The following is a 19,948-nucleotide window of genomic DNA, read 5'->3' on the forward strand; positions in this document are numbered from 1 at the left end:
ATGGACAATAATACTGCTTATTTCCATACTAAAACCAATCGAAGAAGATCAAGGAATCATATATCAGCTTTAAAAGATATAAATGGTCAGTGGTGTCATACTATGCATGATCTGTAAAACCTACTCATCTCTCATTTTGCAAAAATTCCTACATCCACAATTCCACGGTTTCAGTATGATTCTTTTGAGTTAATAAAACCAGTTATCACCTCTGAAGATAATCAAGCCTTAATCTCGATCCCTTCAGCTGAGGAGATCCATGAGGCTTTAAATACTATTCCAAGTTGGAATGCTCCAGGTCCAGATGGGTTCCCAGCTTGGTTCTATTAAACACAATGGTACATTATGGGTAATGATGTGGTTAAACTAATTCAACATTTCTTTCAAACTAAGCAACTTCCACCTCATATCAACCAAACGATTACTTGTTTGATACCCAAAACTCATCACCCTTCAACTCCAGGAGATTACATGCCTATAGGGCTTTGTAATATAATTTATAAGATAATATCGAAGCTCTTAGTTTTACGAATGAAGCCACTGATGCAAAAAATCATCTCCCCAACACAAACTTCATATGTTCCGAAGAGATATATCAATGATAACATAGTAGTAACACATGAACTGATTCATTCAATGAGAAGATCTAAAAAGAAACATGGTTTAGTGGCACTGAAGTTAGACATGTCTAAGGCATTCGATAGGATTGAATGGTCATTCGTTTATAAAATGGTATGCTCTTTAGGATTCTGTGAGGATTGGAGAATAATTATTCATCAGTGTATATCAACTACTTCAGTCTATGTTCGTCTTAGTGGTAATGTCTGCAAAGCATACCAACCAACAAGAGGACTTAGACAGGGGGATCCACTGTCGCCATATTTATTCATCATCTCCATGGAATATTTTACTAGGTATTTAATGCATGCAGAAGCTGTGGGTTTGATCAAAGGAATTCAGACTAGGAGCATCTGTTATTCGCAAATAACTGTATGTTGTTCTTTCAGGATACTAATAATGGCATCAATCATATAAAAGATATTTTAGAAAACTTTAGTCTCCTATCAGGCGAAATGATTAACTTGAACAAATCATCAGCATTTATTGCAGGTGACATTTCTCCAAATCAAAAGGATTTAATTCAAAACAGTCTTGGAGTTAAGAAGATTGAAACTTCTGAGAAATATCTAGGAATACCAATATTGTTGGGAAAGTCAAAAACTAACTCTTTTGGTTATGTTAAAGATGCTTATGAACACAAACTCCAAGGTTGGTGTTCCAAGACACTTAATTTGGCAGATAGAACTACATTAATTAAGTCAGTTCTAAATGCCACGCCAACTCATTACATGAGCAACTTTAAATTGCCAAAAACAATCATTACTAGACTTGAAATGATCCAGAGAGGGTTTTGGTGTGGTCGTAGGAAAAATAATGGCTACAATCCTATTTCATGGAACTCTCTGTGTATTCCAAAGGAGGAATGAGGGTTAGCTTTCAGGAATCTGGAATTATATAACACTGCTCTTATGATCAAATTAGCATGGAGATTATGCATAGAAGAAGACAAACCTTGGACCAAAATTATGAAATAAAAGTACTCTCCCCACTATCATTTTATTCATCTTCAAGAACCACATAACAATAACTCCTGGATCTGGAAAGGACTAGAACTAGGCTTACAGTATGTTAGGAAATATCACAGATGGGATGTTAGGTGCGGTACAAGAATCTCAGTCTGGTATGACAAATGGTTAAGAGGGCTAGATTCACCACCTGTCCCAAAATAAAACTTCACTGAACCAGTTAGGATAGTTTATGTGTCTGACTTAATGTTGCAAAATCCTAGAAGGTGGAATATAAAAAGATTTTCTCAAAGGAAACGACAGAACTCATCCTCAAAATGCCTTTAGTGCAACATGGAACGGATAAGTTGATCTGTGAATTAAGTAGAACAGCGGATTTTACCATTAAGTCTACCTATAATGAACTTTTTAGGCAGTTAAGACATTCACATGGGCAGAGAAGTAATGAGGTTTCGAGCATATTCTGGAAAAAATTGTGGAAAGCGAACGTTCAACATAAGGTTAAACTATTCATCTGGAAATGCATCAAAGACATTGTGCCTACCAAGGAAAAGCTGCGTAAGATCAAAAGGGATGTAAATCCATTGTGTTCTAGATGATTACAACATGAAGAGACTCTAAAACATCTATTAGTTGAATGTGACTACTCTAGATCAGTATGGTTATTCATGAATATAAATGTCTCCACTCTTCAATTACAAGATATACACATAAAAGTTGGCTTCTTTCTTGGTTCTCTAATGTAGATGACAACATTTCAACTTTCATGATAACTGCATGGTTTATCTGGAAGAATCGATGTCTGAAAGAGTTCAACAATAAAAATCAGAACATTCACTCAACGGTTTATTCCATTAAACACATGATTAATCATTGTTCCGGCACAAAGAAACATAATAAGGAGTTACAGGTCACTTATTGGTATCCACCTCAGGCAGACATTGTTAAAATAGATATGGATGCATACTTTGATAGTAACAATTTATGTACAGGTATTGGATTAATCATTCGTAATTCTGCAGGAAACTATCAAGGCATCAGAGGGAGGTTCATTAATGGAGGAGTAGATCCTGAAAATGGGGAATGTCTAGCCTTCAAAGAAGCTATCATTTGGGCTAGAGAGTTGAAGTTGACTAAAGTAATATCTGAAGGAGACTGTGTAAATATGATCAACTCAGTCAAGTATGCCAAATCTTCAGTTCACTGGATGAATGAAGGCATTGTAAATGAAATAAGGCAACTACTTTCTTGGGTTCCTTGGTTTGAAGTATGTTATGTTAAAAGACAAGTAAACAATGTCGTACATGTAATAGCTAATACAGCTAGAACTGACAGGAAATCTTTCGACTATCACTGTAATTACCCTGAAACTTTCATGGTTGAAATCATGAAGGATCTCTGTCATGTAAATCACATGTAGCTTTTCTTATTAATACAAGTAGTTGTTTGCAACAAAAAAAAAAGAATTGACCCAGTGGACCTGGTTGAACCATTGGTTTTGGTTGGTCGGTTCTCTGGGTCGTGCAATTTATGGTCAACAATGCCATGCCATTATGGCACGGATTATACCCTAGTACAATATGATTGGCAAAAAATGTTTGGAAACATTGATCTTCGATGTGGAGATATTTTTACAACTGATGAGCCGTTTAGAAATGTTTCGATTGTGGTTGTTCGAACATCTCTTTGCTTTACAATTTAGTTTTATAAATTTATAAGTTTGACTCCGTGCCATTATGGCTGAACTAAATTTTGTATTACGTCGATTTTTTCGGTCGCCCTCCCATTGTGGCAGCGGTCATCTGGTCCAGTATATGGCGACTTTGTGTCAATGTGAAGCATGACCTTTTTTTTTTCCAATTTGATACAAAAAGATTGGATTTGGTGTTTCTAACCAATAAAAATCAATCAACAATAAAAGGATTAACTTGTCCCTCCCTTTTAGTCAAATTATTATAACTCCTCGTGTGTCAAAACCTTCAGAAGGAAACACTGGCGTTTTTTTTTTTTTTTTTTTGGATCAGACCGGCGTATTTTGTTTGTTACGTTCCAGAATGTTAAAATCAAACTTAAAAATTTCCTTAAAATTTTGCTACTAAAATTCTTCTCCTGGGAGTATCATGAAACAGTAATGCTACTTTTACACCAAATCTCGGAAACGTTTTGAAATTCAAATTCAAACTTGCACTCATACATTCAAATAATCTTTCCTATTAACATTTATCAATTCATAAGGTCCAAAATTACATTAAAAAGGATTTAAACCAGAGTTTAAACCAATGCAAGTCTAAGTCCTTGTAAGACAAGTGCAATTAACCAACATTGGAAAGCCCACGACAATGGAACTGGTGGTTGCAAGAGGATATACAGTCATGCCTAGACCACCGGTAGTATGCATCCCTTTTCACCCCTTCCTCAAGTTCCTGTTTTGCATCATCACAACCTTTTACGTCCTTGAATGTTTTTACGTTCTGCATCAAAGTCAACTAGTTGGTAGGATGCACAAATGTGATGGTTATCTGCCTACACCAATATGAAAGGATTGGAGCAAAATTGCGATTCTTAAGGTTTCAGATTTTTAACCCAAATTACTCGACAGAGTAGAACAAGATATAAAGAAAACAATAACAAACTGAAGATTCATGACAATAAGAAAGGATTGAAAAACAGCTGCACCCAACCCAAGCAAATTTCAAACAATTCGGACATGTTTATGCTGAGAAAGGTACACCCTTGCTACGATAAAAGATTTTTTTTTGAAAATCATGCATATTTTCTGTATTCAGTTGAGTCCCCATCAAATAACAAAAAAACCACTATCATGTCAAGAGTTATGGAACATTTCTCACCACATCAAGCAGCAACTGTAAATAAGATGGTTGAGAAGCTCTCTTGCGCAAAACGTGTTTATCTGCTTGACGCCTTAGGGTCAACCTAAAAACAGAAAAAAAGAAAATATCAACTAAAACCAATTGGCAATGTGCGGAGAAGCCCCAAGGAGCAGGATCTTAGATAACCCAGACAATGTGGGACTAATAATCTCAACACATGTAAGATTGGGAATTCCAAACACCCTTTCTAAGGACCCATCATACACATTGATCTTACACTACGAACCAGATATATTCATTCTTTTGTAAGCCTGCTGTGTTCAGGTCAACGTCACAATGCCAAAATACAATCAAGGTTTACGTTTTGTCCATGCAAAAAAAATGTGTAAGACGCCTACGTACTCAAATTTTTAACTGACCTATCTTATACACAAGTTGGAGTAGCAGATGTTGAGGCGGAACCATTACCTACTCCTCAATTTGTAACTGACCTATCTTATACACAAGTTGGAGTAGCAGATGTCGAGGCGGAACCATTACCAGACACCATAAGCTCTTCAAAGTCTACCTCCTGTAACCGGTACTTCAACTTAAACCCACTTTCAATCCATTCCCTCAAGCACACCACTGGTTGCTGTGGGTACCTTGAAGTATTCTCTTTCCACCAGTCTAAAACATCTGTTGTAGGACATGGAGGCTCGGACAAATACTGGCTGAGCTCATCTGTATATATGGTCATGTCCCGGGCTCTGTACCCCTTTGTTTGTGTTGGACAACAGGCACCCGTGTAATTCTTCATAAAATAGTTCCTTGCCTCTTCCAGATGGCTTTCTGAGTAGAGATTTTCAGGGATGAACTCACCCTTAATCCTTGGATCAAGGATTGTAGCCATACAAGTGCAGATGTTACGTACTTCGCAGTTGTAGCTCCTACCCTTTATTCCCAGCACCAATCTTAAGCCAGTCTGGGGTGTCACAAGAATCCATATAAGAAGCAATCATCTTAACAACATCATCCATGAGAGATAATACCAGTCCGACAGCTGGGTGGTCTTTGCTTGTGCATATGCTGCTTGTGATCTGGTGGAAAGGAGCAAGGTATTGGTGCATGATACTGACAGCAACTTTCTCCGGAGGGTCCAGAAGCATGCTACTACTGCATCCATGGATTTAGAGGCCTGCATACATGGTAATAACCTAGATCAGATTTGTGCACTGCAATAAAGTCCTCTCCCTAGATTAAAAATAAAATAAAAAATTTCATAGTAGATGCGAATGAACTCTTGACAGTTACCCTGCACGCAATATCCAGCATTGCATAATTGCCACTCCATCGAGTTGAAACATCAATAGGGAATTCCCAGGAACCTTCTCGATATGCAGATGTCGCTTGCTTAAAATCAGATGATATTTCTAGAGATGTCTTCATCTCGAGCACGAACTCTCGTATTTTAGATATCACCGGTTTTGCATTTCTTAGTCCATCATCTATGATTAGGTTTAGTGTTCTTGCAGCACATGGGATATGGCAGAAAGCAATTCAATTCTGACCATCTAAATATTCTTTAAGTCTGTGGCAAGCATGTTTGGCTTTCTGACTGTTATCATGGGTGCAGGAGAGAATTTTGTTACCAATTGTGTACATCTTGAGGACTTCCATAATAGTGTGATAGATATCTGATCCAGCACATGGATAAGGTATGCACGAAACGTCAAGAAGAACCTTATGCACAGACCAGCTCTCATCAATCCAGTGTCCGGTGACGCTCATATAGAAGATTTGTTCGTTAGAAGTCCAGAAATCAAGGGTAAGTGAGATCTTAGAGTCAACAAGTTCTAGCAAAGCCTTCACATCTTCCTGCATGCTTCTGAACACATGCAGAATGACAGATTGAAACCTTTCGATGGACCACAATCTGATTTCGGAATTGTTGATAAATTTGAAGGAGTTTGATAGCCACTTATCTCGCAATGTTGAGGGCGGAAGAGATTCGCCGATGAGCCACCTTAGTAGTTAGTAGTAACCAGTTCATGTCAATATCCACAATTCTACTCTTTAATGCAGTTGCGATGATCTCTGGTGGTGGGTTGGAGAAGACAGCATCCACGGTATCATTTTCATATCCAGGATGATAACATCTCAAATGCTTTTGCAAATTATCTGGATAGGAAAAGAAGGCGGACATTACTAAAAAGGTCTTGTGCAATATACACAATAGATGATGACTTCAGGTTAAATTGAAACATCCTTCTCGTGCGCAGGGATGCTTTCTCTGACACTTTTCTTTGTTTATATTCCATTTTACGGGTTACTAAATGTAATCCAAGAAGAAAGATAACGGGGATTACCAGAGGATGTTGTAACAGAATAGCTTTGGTTGCAGAATTTGCAACTTCGATTCTTCCCATCAGGAGTTGCTTCAAAGAGGCTCGTTCACTGTTGTTGTTTCCATCATATTTTGGGGTTCCATACCTGCACAAGGAAAATAAAGCAATCACTACTAATTATAAAGAAACTGAAGGTAGACCAACATTTATTAGTTGCTCACACGTCTGCTCATGAAATGTAATTCTTTTTCCTATTCATAGCACGATGTATATACAACAATAAAGAAAAATTTATTGATGAAAAAGATAATGACATCACTACCAAACCAATCTTGAACAAAAAGATATATTAAGCGACCAATTGGAAACCTAGAAATCAGCATTAACAGGAAATCACACATGATAAAACTTAGTAATGACTATGAGGTGTGCTCTTCATTACATGATTCGAGATCAAAATTTGTAGCGCCACTATCTTTTTCTTGCAACTGATCCCTCTTCGGGACAGTTGTGATGGACGGAAGCAATGGGCTGGAGATGGCATCACTCATCGTATTAGCTGTCCTAGTTATACTTGTGACGAGCTACGGCGAAGGGGCGGGGAAAGCATCATCCTTCTTTTCAGCTGATTCTGTTACAGTTGTGATAGGCTGCGGCAACAGGCTGGGGATAGCATCACCCATCTTATCAGCCCTCTCTGATACAGCTGTGATGGGTTGCGGCGATGGGCTTGAGATGGCATCACCCATTCGATCATATCCAGGATGGCGATATTTCAGACGCCTTCTCAAATTTCCTTGATAGAAAAAGAAGGTGGACTTCAATAAAAACAGATTTGCGAAATATGTACAAAAGACGATGACTTCTTTGATTATATTCCGTTTCCTAACTAGCTAGTAACAGTGATTGGATAGGAAACGGAAACAGGGATTACCGTAGGCAGTTTTAATAGGATAGCTTTGGTTGCATAATTTGCAACTTCAACTCTTCTCATCAGGAGCTGTTTGAAAGAACATTAAATATAACGATGCCCGTTCAACGACTTTAACTATTTCCGTCATATTATTGGGTAACATATCTGCAGAAGACAAAGTACAGTCATTAAAATATGATCATTTAGAAACTCAAAATACAGCATCTCAGACACTCAAACTAGCATGTAATGAGTCTAATGACAATCAAGAACTCGGAATTCACAGAGTTTTCCTAGCCAAGATTATCCGACTGGGTAAACAAGATAACAAATTAGATTCTGCAAAAGACCTCAAGAGAACAAAACTGATTGAAATTATTTGCTTTCCTTCTTTCGTTTATAAATTATAAGAACAATCAAAAATTTATTCTTATTCACTCTTACCAGTTCTCATTCCTGTGCCAATATTTTCATCCACCCGATGTTGAGCTTGTTCAGAAATTCTAGGGCTTTGCAGGAAATTGAAAACTTCGCTGCCTCCCGTTGACCCAATACTTGGAGTATTGTCTGCTTTTCTTGTGGCACCTTGATGTGGTTGACCTAAATGACCAGTGATCATAAGCATAATGTCATCAATAACTGTACTTGTAGGATATATTGTTAGAAATAAACATTCTCTACCAAAAATGACCATAAATAGTTTACATTTCGTTAACTTTATACCGGCACTAGTTTCTGCTTCATTCGCAACTTTCTTTTCATCTCCACCGCGTGCTACTTTCCGCCTAAGATATGCATTGCGCCTTTTTTCACGAACTGCTTCCTTTTCTTCTTCGGTCATTAAACTGTGTTTCACTTTATCTATAACACGACGCTGCTGCAATTGATCTTCCCTTTGCTGTGCATCCATTTCACCTTGACTTTTCCTTTCACCTTCATTTACATTCACTCCACACAGGTTCCTTAACTTGAGCTTGCCAGGGGATTCGAGGACTATGACGAAGATTGGGAACCTTATTACCCTCCATTCATACAACTAAATGAAAAATAAAAAATCAACAGTTTATGAGTGACATAAAAAAGAACTTGTTTGAATTCCTACAGTCTTCGAGATTTCAAATTAAGTCAAGACGAGAGCTACAGAATAATTAACACCTATCAATCTTTTCCTCAACATATGACATACTGCGCATATGCTCAATTGAACTAATCACCTTCCTCTTCTTCTGCATATGCCTCTAAGAGAGGAAAGAACTCACACGTATGCTTAAATCCAACTCCAAAAAGTCACCAAAATCTATGAAACCTCAGACTCCCAAAAGAACTAGAAAAAGGCATGAAATACGCCACCCACTTGCACTTGTAATAAATCCCTGCAACCAAACACCGGTAAACATACCCCAATCGAACATATTATGTGCATGAAACTCCTCTCAGAGTCGCAGTATTGAGAGCTAAATTCTCAATTTGTAAATTTTCGTGTTGGGTATTTCTGTTTCGCACTAAATGCATACACCAAGTCCATTCTCAGTTCCTAATTTAAAAATTTGAATTCCTATGAAACTCAACTATCCATATTATTTCAACAATCACTTGAAACTCAAAAACCAACACAATTTCGAACCCAGAACTCTCAGACATACATTAACAAAGGGTTTCATCTTCGTTACTTCCTCGATCTTACAGACCTAAGACCTATAGATTGGTGAACCCTTTTAGGAAAATGGGGCATCTAATAGTGAACAATCGAAATGTAATCTGCAATCAAATTCACAAAACAAAAATATCAACTTATTTTACCTCCGAAATGATGAATGCCGGAAGCTAGTACTGAAAACCACCAAACCTTATTCTTCTTCCTCTTGATCAGATTAAGTCCTGAATTTGACATTTAAACATACAAAATTACAAAATTAGGGTTTTTTTTTCTTTAACACAAATGAAGTTGAATCACAGAGAAAGAAAGAGATATTTAATTACCATGTAGTATTTGGAGCAAGAGATGATCTCTGAAGCTCAATTGAAGTCCTGAAATTTCACTGAAGAACCCCCCGGCGGACTGTAATTGCCGGAGGAGAAGAGGACTATTATCGCCGGGAGAGAGAAAGAGATGGAGAAAGAAGGGTCGGAGGAGACAAAATAGGCATCTGGATTTAACCGCGGCTCAGTACCTAAAGTAAACTAGGGAAACGGTTTGGTCCAAAAATCGCGTTAAAAAGTATAATTTAGGGAAAATTTCTTGTTTGGTCCTAGGTCCATATAGTTATTTATAGTAAGGTCTAATCGGATCTTTTTTTTATCCGGAGGTCCAACATTAATAAAAACATGGAAATGTTCATAATACCCATTACTACCAAACGTGTGTGTCTACACTGCTTACAAATTTGAGTACATATCTGGTACACTGCTTACAAATCTGAGTACATATCTGCTACTACACTACGTACAAATCTAAGTATTTATCTGCCTCACTGCTTACATATAGAGTATGTATCCGTTGGACATATTGAACCTGTAAATGTGACCAGAATATAACAATATTAAAACACAGCAACAAATCTAGCATCTATTTCAGTATTTCGCATACGTCCTCGTGGATCAAACCAAAATAAAGTGGCAAAACTATGAACAAAACAGAATTAAAAGAAGTTTTTATCAGTACAACATATACGTACCGCGTATTCATAAACTAAAAACTCAATTACATGTCAAGAAGTGATGAATCCATGAATATAACCGAATCAAAGCACATACTTCAGTATTTCACATACGAACTCATGGATCAAACCAAAAAAAGTGGCAAAACTCTGAATAAAACAGAATCAGAAGAAGTTTCAACCAGTACAACATATATGTACTCCTGGATCAAACCAAAAAAATAAGAGAAAACCTATAGATTCATAGTAAACAAAAAAAAGAAAACAGTACGTATATGTTACCCGAGGACTATGGCATCACTCAATCTGCTGGCCCCGCTAAACTACATTTTGCACAAACGAAAAAAGGATATTAAGATCACATCTTCTTAGGTAAGGAAAGATGGTCCAGATGTAATTTAATGATTGATCACATTGGTGGGTGTAACTGATTTCGAACAAGTCTTTTTCCAGAAATAGACGAGATTACAAATATTCAAAACTGTAAATGCATGATTCTGTTACAAATTTAAATTAAGACAGACAAACTAGATTTACCTTTTGCGGAGTATTATTCTTTCCAAAAACCATATCCTGTAGTATGCGGGCAGTCACCTGAATTATCAACAAGGCCACTATTAGCTATAACAACTAAAAAATGTAGGTAAATACTAAATATCATTCAGATGAGAATACATTGGTGACAACTTGGAGTCCGAGATACATCAAGGAAAACGATGATCGATCAAATTGCAAGTTAATTTCTAAACACGGATTTTATCAAAAGGATGTATGAACAGAGACAAATTGACTCTTAACAAGTTCCATAAGTGAAGAACTTTAAATGCACAAAGGTGTCGTGTATTTCTTAAATAGTTTATCCAGAATAGCAAGAATTACCTTGCCACCACCAACCCCTCGTTCATAGCAGGGTTTCAAACTTATTGCACGCTGAAGGTAAGGTGCCCAGCGTCCTGTGAGCAAATCCCTCCTAATCATTTCAACGCCGTTTTGGTAATACTATTTTGAAAAAGAAAAAAAAAATCAGGTCAACCACACAAACTCACATATCCCAACTATTATAGTGATAAATGGGTAAAGAGCTAAAGTATTAGCTAGTGACTTGTATACCTCAAGCATATTTCTAACGAACGGTACTTCATTAAAGAAGTCTCTCCGTACAAATACGAAAGGCAACTTGTATGACAGAGCCTCACTTACTGTTCCATACCCAATCTTTCCTGAAACAGAATATAACTAAGTATCTGATTTTATTATCAGACTAACAGAAACGAAAAACTTAAATTTTCAACGAAACTTAATCCAATACCGATCATATAGTCACATGCTGCCATCACATCTGGTGTGTATACATCTCTTTTGAGCTTTATAAAATTTGGAGGAAGTTCTTGATTGTCAGATGCACCACATACCTGATTTAGAATAGACTATTATTCTGCTATAATTCAAGTCCGGAAAAATATTTGCCTTCCTAAAACAGATCAAGGGGATAGTTCTGCAAACAAAAGTACCAGACAGAGGCAACCAGGAGGTAAATACTCCTCCTTTAGCGTCCAAAAAACAGAATCAGAAGAAGTTTCAACCAGTACAACATATATGTACTCCTGGATCAAACCAAAAAAATAAGAGAAAACCTATAGATTCATAGTAAACAAAAAAAGAAAACAGTACGTCAGATATGTATTGATGGTTAATACACAAAAGAAAACTGAAAATCAAACCAAAACCCATAAAAATATCAGATCTACTAATGAAATAAACATAAAACATGATTTTTTATTTAGATCAGAATTTGTTTCATTAAAATCCACCAATATATCATATACGTATCGATGATTAATACACAAAAGCAACTCAAAAGCATATAAAAAAAACAAAATGGAACTAAAATCAGTTGCATGTGAAAACCAAGTAATGAATCTATAAAAAACTGAATCGAAACACTTTTTTTTCCAGTATTCCATATATATACTTCTAGATCGAAAAAGAAGAATATCCAAAACTACAAAAATAACAAAATTAAAGCATAATTTTTCAGTACACCATATATGTACTACTGATTCATAATCTAAAATTTAGCTGCATGCGAAAAACAAGTAGCGAATCTATGAAAAAATAGAATCGAAACACTTTAATTTGAGTATTCCGTATATGTACTTCTGGATCAAACAAGAAAAATTTCCAAAACTATATAAAAAAAATAGAGCAGTATATTTCAGTACACCAAATATGTACTGTTGATTCATAGTCTAAAAATCAGAAGCACGTGAAAAATTAGAGAACATCATGAAATCGAACTACCAAAACTGGAAAAAGAAAGTGAAAACATCATGAAATCAATCAGATCTTCATGATTCAGTTGAGAATTAATCAAAAACAAATAAGAACTGGAGAAAAGATTACATAACATACCTGTAAAACCACGAAACATCTTCACAAACCCTAGGTCTAAACTTCATAAGCGGCTGCAGCAGAGAAGAGGAGAGCGAGAGATAGAAAACGGATCTGAGAAGAAAATTGAGAAAATGTGGCATAATAGGTTACACACGTTTGTAGGACCTGGGCTTAAAAAATTTGGTCCATTTTTATGTTTTCTTTTAATTATGGACCTCCGGTTACTGGGCTTTAATGTGTGGACCTGCCACTAACTAAGAACACTATAATAGTACCTATTGGTAATTCCTACATAATTTAGTCCAGACCGAGTCAACTAGGAACAAAATAGTCCAAAAGCTATTTAAGATATGGAAAATACATAAATAACCTTCAAGATTTACAATTTAGTCCAAATATATACAGTTTAGTCCAAAGTGACTCAGGATGATGTCAGCAACTTTAAATAATATAAAACTAATTAAAACCAATTTATATGTTGAATCGTTTATCCAAAATTCAGCTCTTTCCGAAATCTGCAAAAGGAACACTCATATGACTATATAAATTTCATTTTTTTTAAATCTTAATTTACACTGTTGTACAAGTACACTTTTACAAAAAATCCAAAAAATTCAAAAACAAGACAAGATGCGTCAGTTTGAACGCCATATACAACTTGAATCCTCCACGTAAGCACCATAACAAGCATGCTAGCAAGCATACTATTAAAATCAAAAAATCCAGAAAATCGTCGATCTACAAAACTTTTCCATTGTTCTTCTCCACTTTTTTAAGCCCCTCGAAAAGTGCCTAAACACATAACAAGCATGCATTAAATTTCATCAAGAATTAGTTTTTTTATACTTGCAAAAATCTATCTTGGAAACCGAAATCCAAAAAAGTTTTATTAAATTTCTTCAAAAGAAAAACACAAATCTAACAACTAACATCTTGATTTGATCAATCGATATGAAATGAAGACGTTAAACGTTGTTGATTTATACCTTAACAGGCAATAAATTCGTGAGACAAACAATAGTCTATAATTATGTATACATCTACAAAAATTCTGAAACCTAACATCCATACTCGCAAAACAGACAATCTACTCATGAGACGAGACAACGGCTAACATCCATACCTAACGCAAGCTTACGGAGTTATTTATCCACATGTGTACTAGTTTATACACCCTAGTTATTTATGCAATTATAAGCTTATAGAGTCATTATTTTCACAAATGCACTAGTTAGTATGTCTTATTTATTTATACAAGTATAAGCTTAAGAACTCATTCTTTTTTACAAGTGTACTAATTTGTACACCCTAGTTATTTGCGCAAGCATAAGCTTAATGAGTCATTGCTTTCGCATGTTTACTAGTTTGTACACCCTAGTCTTGCATAAATAAGCTTATGGAGTCATAATTTTCACATGTGTACTAGTTTGTACACCCTGGTTATTTATGCAAGTGTACTAGTTGGATGAAGATCTAGTTTTATTGCAATGTCAAATACAGTCTTCACATTCCGCATTTCAAGACCAAAATCAAATTACATTGACGCCCCAACGAAACTGATGTAACATTCATGCTTTTGTTGATCACACAAAAGATATACAAAAAATACTTGAATTTTTCAGGCCACAACAAACGATAGAGAAAAAGTAATATATTCATAGGGTACTTGCTGGTTCTTAGAACTATATTCTACATATGCTAATGCATCAATCTGTTTCTTCAGTTCCTCACCCTGATATTCTTTTTATGTACCAATCAGTTAACATTGAATTTCGGATGCATTCTTAAGTAACTCGGAAATGCACGGAAGGATAATAAACACTCTACATCTAGAATGTTGGATATAGAGATACTATTGCAGAAAATGACGGCTCGAACTATTCATATTTCATTTTATTTTTTACGAGCCTCATTCGATATTAGGTAGATACCCTAGTTATTTATGCAAGTGTACTAGGTAGATACCCTTGAGGCTGTTCATTTCTCTCGTTATGTCAATGATACACTAGTACCATGTGCAACTTCTTCCAATTCAAATGTGTTTAAATCTAACCAGGGAGTATACAACAAAGACAAACGTGATACCGTGTGATCTGCGCTACTAAGTTATAACTTCATACTGATGCAGATGCCTCTTCGTTAGGATCTAGATTTTGCACATAATACTGCAACATTTCTTTCCTACTAATAAGTTTCGTAATATATGGTACTTCTGATTACATTAACTTGATTACACACGGTTTCAGTTATTTATTACTTTGGATAAATAACCAAAATATTTTCATACAGGGAAAGCAAAAAAAAAAACTAACCTTTCTTGACTAGAGGTGTCCCAAATCTGAGCTTTGGTGACTTTAACTTCAACTTCCAAACTCCTAGTAGCTAACGCAGAAACAACAATAGACTTGGTTTCGAGACTGAACTCATTCCTAGTCGCATCAAAAGAGTAGATTTGAATTACCAAACCTGAAACACAAATGGCCATTCAAATTAAGTTAATATTATCTTCCTCACTGTACAACTCCCTGAAAATATATCATACTAAATTTTAGAACCTGAAAACAACAATTTTTTAACAATCCACAGGTGTACAATTATGTGCACATTAAGAGTCAACATGTGTACAATTATGTACACATTACCAATTCAATATCAAAACAGCTGAAAATCATATTATTGGCAAGAACTCACCTCATTTCCTAAACAAATCTATACCCGGCTCTTCCGTTCTTACCGATCTCGAAAACACATCTCAATCTATCCAATACGGCTACTAGAACTCATGGAAAATACCCACACAAACAAATTTGGCAACAACTTCTTTTGACTGATTCTCAGCTCAAGAAAATCCAATACAAATTCAAACCCAATCATACCAGATGCTAAAGCTACAAAAAATTTTGTTCTTCTCAGCTAAAACCACTTCAAATCCTAAGTGAGTAAGATATTAGGGTTTTTTTAATATTTCTTAATATTGACTTGTGCCCTCATTAACAGATATAACTGGTGTACAAGCATATACACCTCATACTAGTGTACAACAAGCACACGAAAATACAATGTACTTTTATGTGCACCGTGTATAACTAGTGTACAAAAAAATACACCTATCTTGTTGAAACTGCAAGCACAACAAGTCTATCACTACTTGACCCTCCCCAGATGAACATAAAGCTCATAAGCAAGTCTAACACCAGTTGGTCCTCCTCAAATTATTCAGATTCAAACTGCAGACTCTACTTGTGCTCTATCTTGTTGTACTCTTCTAAATGTGGCCTAAACCTAGTTATTTGATTCCAAAATTTCACAGTAGAATGTAAATTCAATCTCTAATCTGGAAATACAACTCTGAAGTCATAATGTTGATGAATATCAAGCAAATTCACTAGTGCAATTCCTCACTAATTCATTCATTTCCACAACGTAACATTCATGTAAATTAAGGGATTTACTTACTTATTGATTGACATCAATTTCCCTATTCATTAGCAAGCTATATTAATAAATTACTAACCTACAAAACATAATAAATAATGACGAAGAATCAACATGTGTACAATTATGTACACATCAAGAATCAACATGTGTACAACTATGTACACATTAACAGTCGATGAATCTTAAACCCGTAACACTCGGGTGAAGCATCAATTTCTTATTGGAACAGGAATGTCTGCAATCAACTAAAAGTGCTAAGGAAGCTCATGAGGCTATACATAAGGAGGATAAGCAAACTCAAAAAAGTTGATGAGAACATTATTTTTGCACTTTACTGTAATCCTAAACAGCTACTGTCAGTAAACAATGTAACAGAGGTAGTAGATTAACACAAGGAAAAAATGATAAACTAATACTTGTTGATTCTTAGTCATAGGGAATCTTTGGCTATTGAGAACCGTTATGAACCCTCCTTGTCAGATTAAAATGTGATCTGTTTCAATCTCTTCCACGTGGGTCTTCTCCATAATATTGTCGACATGATCACAAAGTCATATCAACTACTCAACCGAACACATTAATAAAAAAAATCAAAAAAAAAAAGATGCAAGAATTAGAGAAAATTAAGAAATGCTACCATCAAAGAATCTAAAAAAACAAGGTAAAGAACAACCATGAACAATAACACCTAATGTACTAATCGCCATTAATACATAATCCAAATTATCACCAACTCTGAAAATCTCTATAACCCAACTGAATTTAGAGAATTAATGGATTCCTTTTCCTCATCTTCAATAATTGCTTATTTCTTTCTCATCCAATTTAAGATAGAAGTAAGCTTATTTTATAGCCATTCAGTATCTTAATTCAGTAATAAATAATGACATACCTTCGCGTCCGACTGATAAGCCTTGAGAAACTTATGATGAAAATGTTAGGAGTTGGTGCATTTAGACGAAACAACAACCTTTTAAGTATGAGATTTTCCTGGAAATTAATAAAAGGGATGGAATCAATTTAATATATGTAAATTGGGGATGATATGAATGTATATACAAGGAGAGTTTTAAGATCCACACCACTGAAAGCATTTGATCTCTAGTGTATATGAGTCGACAGCACCGCTAACTAACTCCTTAACCTGCGTTAAAATTATCGATTTCTTTGAGCAAATAGATGACAAAATAATATGCGAAAGAGTACCTCTAATTATAACTTTTTGACGAAACACTTCGGATGCCAAAAATCTCATATTTTGATGCCAATAAGAGGGCAGTAAGACCAAACAACTACATGACGTTACTTTATTGCAAAAAACAAAAAAACAAATCTGTCAAATAACATGCCCATGAGATACAAAGCGTTAATCTAACAAAATTGAAATCAACGGACATCAATGTAATGTGGAAACCTGTATTCGAGCTCATCCCCGACCACCTATCCTCTGATCCTCTTATAGAAAGGCAATGACTGCACTCTATTGTATGGTCCCAGTTCCCACTCCCACTCTTAATTAGTGTGCTTATGTATGGTTTTAGCTAACCTAACTACTCTAGCTAGTGATGTTTGTTCCTTCTAATGGTATTATTAGGCCAGTTGTTGTAATCGAAATTCCAATAACTCATTTAATTGGTTATACCGGGGAAACGGTCTCTGGTTTCATCAGAGCCATCTGAATGTCATCACTAACTCCTTCTCCTGACATTTGGTTTTCCCACTCTAAGATTCTTAAGTTGAAACAGTCAAGATTAAATAAAACTTCGTTCGAGTACAGGGTAGCACCCCACAAGGTGTGATTGATCAAATTTATAGGCATAATAACAATAAATAGAGGATTCAAAATTAGCTATTAACAAAATCTAATTATAATCCCAAGTAGTCACTAATAATCCAGAAAATTTAATATCCTTAGTATGTTCCATCTCCACTGCATTTCTTGGAGATACATTGACAAATCAAAGATGAAACTGGACACCGTTGCATGATCAAAATTTCTCTGAAATGGAAGTAGTTTAGAAACGCCTACAACCAAAAACATAAACAAAAACAAAATATAACCCTTCTGTGTGATATTTATTCGGTTTTTAGAGCCTCAGCTTCCCTTAATTACTTCATCATAGTTATCGAATCACACTCATGTCCAATCAAAACAATACCATTTTCTTAGTATCATGCACCTTAGATAGGGATTACACAGCAACCGATTCTACAACTCGCTCAAATATTTAAAAAAAAAATCGTGGATTTCTTTTTTTTCTTCATTTTGTATCAATTGAATTCCCTAATGGAAATCTAACAATAAGCATAATTAAATTAAGGAAAGATCAAATTACCTTAAAGTTAAGAACTCTTGATCAGCAGATCCTTTGAGTAGAAAATCACATCTAACTATCTTCCTCAGAAGAAATCCAAAGCTCTTGATATAAATCTCAAATGAACACTGAATCTCCCGTACAGAGTTCTGAATCTCTTGCTTTATATCTGATACAGACATAAACCGTACCACCGATCTGGTACCATCTCTCCTTCCTAGGATTTCAGAGAATAATTAGATCGAGAAGAACAAGACATTAGGAGAGAAATCAAAGATATTTGAAAAGAACAATCGAGCTAAAACATGATGAATAACTAAACCTATTTTTGTTTTCGTTGCAGAGCTCTGGGCGATAAAGAACAACGAAGAAATGATCTAATCCCAAATCAGTGTATACTGTTTCCAAACAAGGATCCTTCTGGTCATGATAGAAATACGGTTTGGACTAAATCGTACGTAGAAGGACTAACTCGTTTTAACATATGAAAATTTGGACCTCCTAGTACTAGGGCTTGAGGAGGCAGGACTAAAGAGTCTAAAGCCCAACTAGTTTGGGACTAAACGTCAATTTCTACAGTAAACTTCTCCTCGGCCCAGTTAACTTACTAACATTGTTTTTACTAAGGGTGCACAGGAATCGAGATGGATCGGCGGACCGTCCCGAAAACGGTGGAATCGTACCTGGTTTTGTACCGAACCGAGGAAGGGGGTACAGGTATCGGTCCAAAAAAATAGGAACCGGGACTAAGCAGGTACAGGTACACGGTCCTTCCCTAGTCCCGTACCGTCCCGAACCGAATGTACCAAATAATTCTAACCATTGTATTTAGGGGTAGTAGACTACTGATAGCCGTTAGATTTAGGGGTGGTATATATATAAAATCTTGGCTAGGGTTTCTTATTTTCCTCCTTTTTTTTCCGTCTTCTCCCTCTGAGAAAGAGAATAAGAACTCCATTAGAGTTACAACCTTACAAGGAAGATTTATTCTCTTCTCCATACTTCAACTCCACGAACACCACCAGTTACACTGTATTTCACTCTCGATCCAGAAGAAGAAGAAGAAAAAATCAGTGATTAAATTGTTTCTATTGTAAGTTTTTTCCTTTTTTTCTTCTTCAATTTTAATCAATTTCTACTCGTTATTGTGTTTAAATCATTTGATTTGGACTACTGGGTTACTTGATTTTCGTTAATTTGAGCTTTATTTTGAATTTTGATAACCAATTGGTTGCAACTGGATTAACTTAATTTAGGGTTTCACAGGGTAAGTTATCTCGCCAAGGAAAAGACGAAGGGAAAAGATTCAAGGAAATCCAACCCAGAAATTGTTAACCAAGGGTAAGTTCATCAAAATCTTTGCTTTTAATCTTGTGAAATCTTCTTATGTTTTATGAATTTCAATTGAATCAATTCTATGACCAAATACTTTGCATAAGGTACTGTCACTGAGATAATATTTTGTTGGTTTATTGATGTGTATATGT

General features: G+C 35.6%; 1 long non-coding RNA gene and 1 pseudogene across 1 annotated transcript; both read right to left on the minus strand.

Moving 5' to 3' along the window:
• Positions 1 to 3,727: 3,727 nt before the first annotated feature.
• On the minus strand, positions 3,728 to 8,567 carry LOC113328010 (annotated as a pseudogene).
• Positions 8,568 to 13,243: 4,676 nt separating this feature from the next.
• On the minus strand, positions 13,244 to 18,901 carry LOC113327778. Its single transcript, XR_003349209.1, has 6 exons — positions 18,784 to 18,901; positions 18,483 to 18,678; positions 17,229 to 17,290; positions 17,039 to 17,136; positions 15,021 to 15,174; positions 13,244 to 13,500 (listed from the first exon to the last, which is right to left on the minus strand). It is a non-coding gene; the product is annotated as an uncharacterized LOC113327778 (long non-coding RNA).
• Between the last annotated feature and the right edge of the window lie 1,047 nt (positions 18,902 to 19,948).

Source organism: Papaver somniferum, unplaced genomic scaffold (genome assembly GCF_003573695.1).
Source record: "Papaver somniferum cultivar HN1 unplaced genomic scaffold, ASM357369v1 unplaced-scaffold_107, whole genome shotgun sequence".
NCBI classification, from domain to species: Eukaryota; Viridiplantae; Streptophyta; class Magnoliopsida; order Ranunculales; family Papaveraceae; genus Papaver; species Papaver somniferum.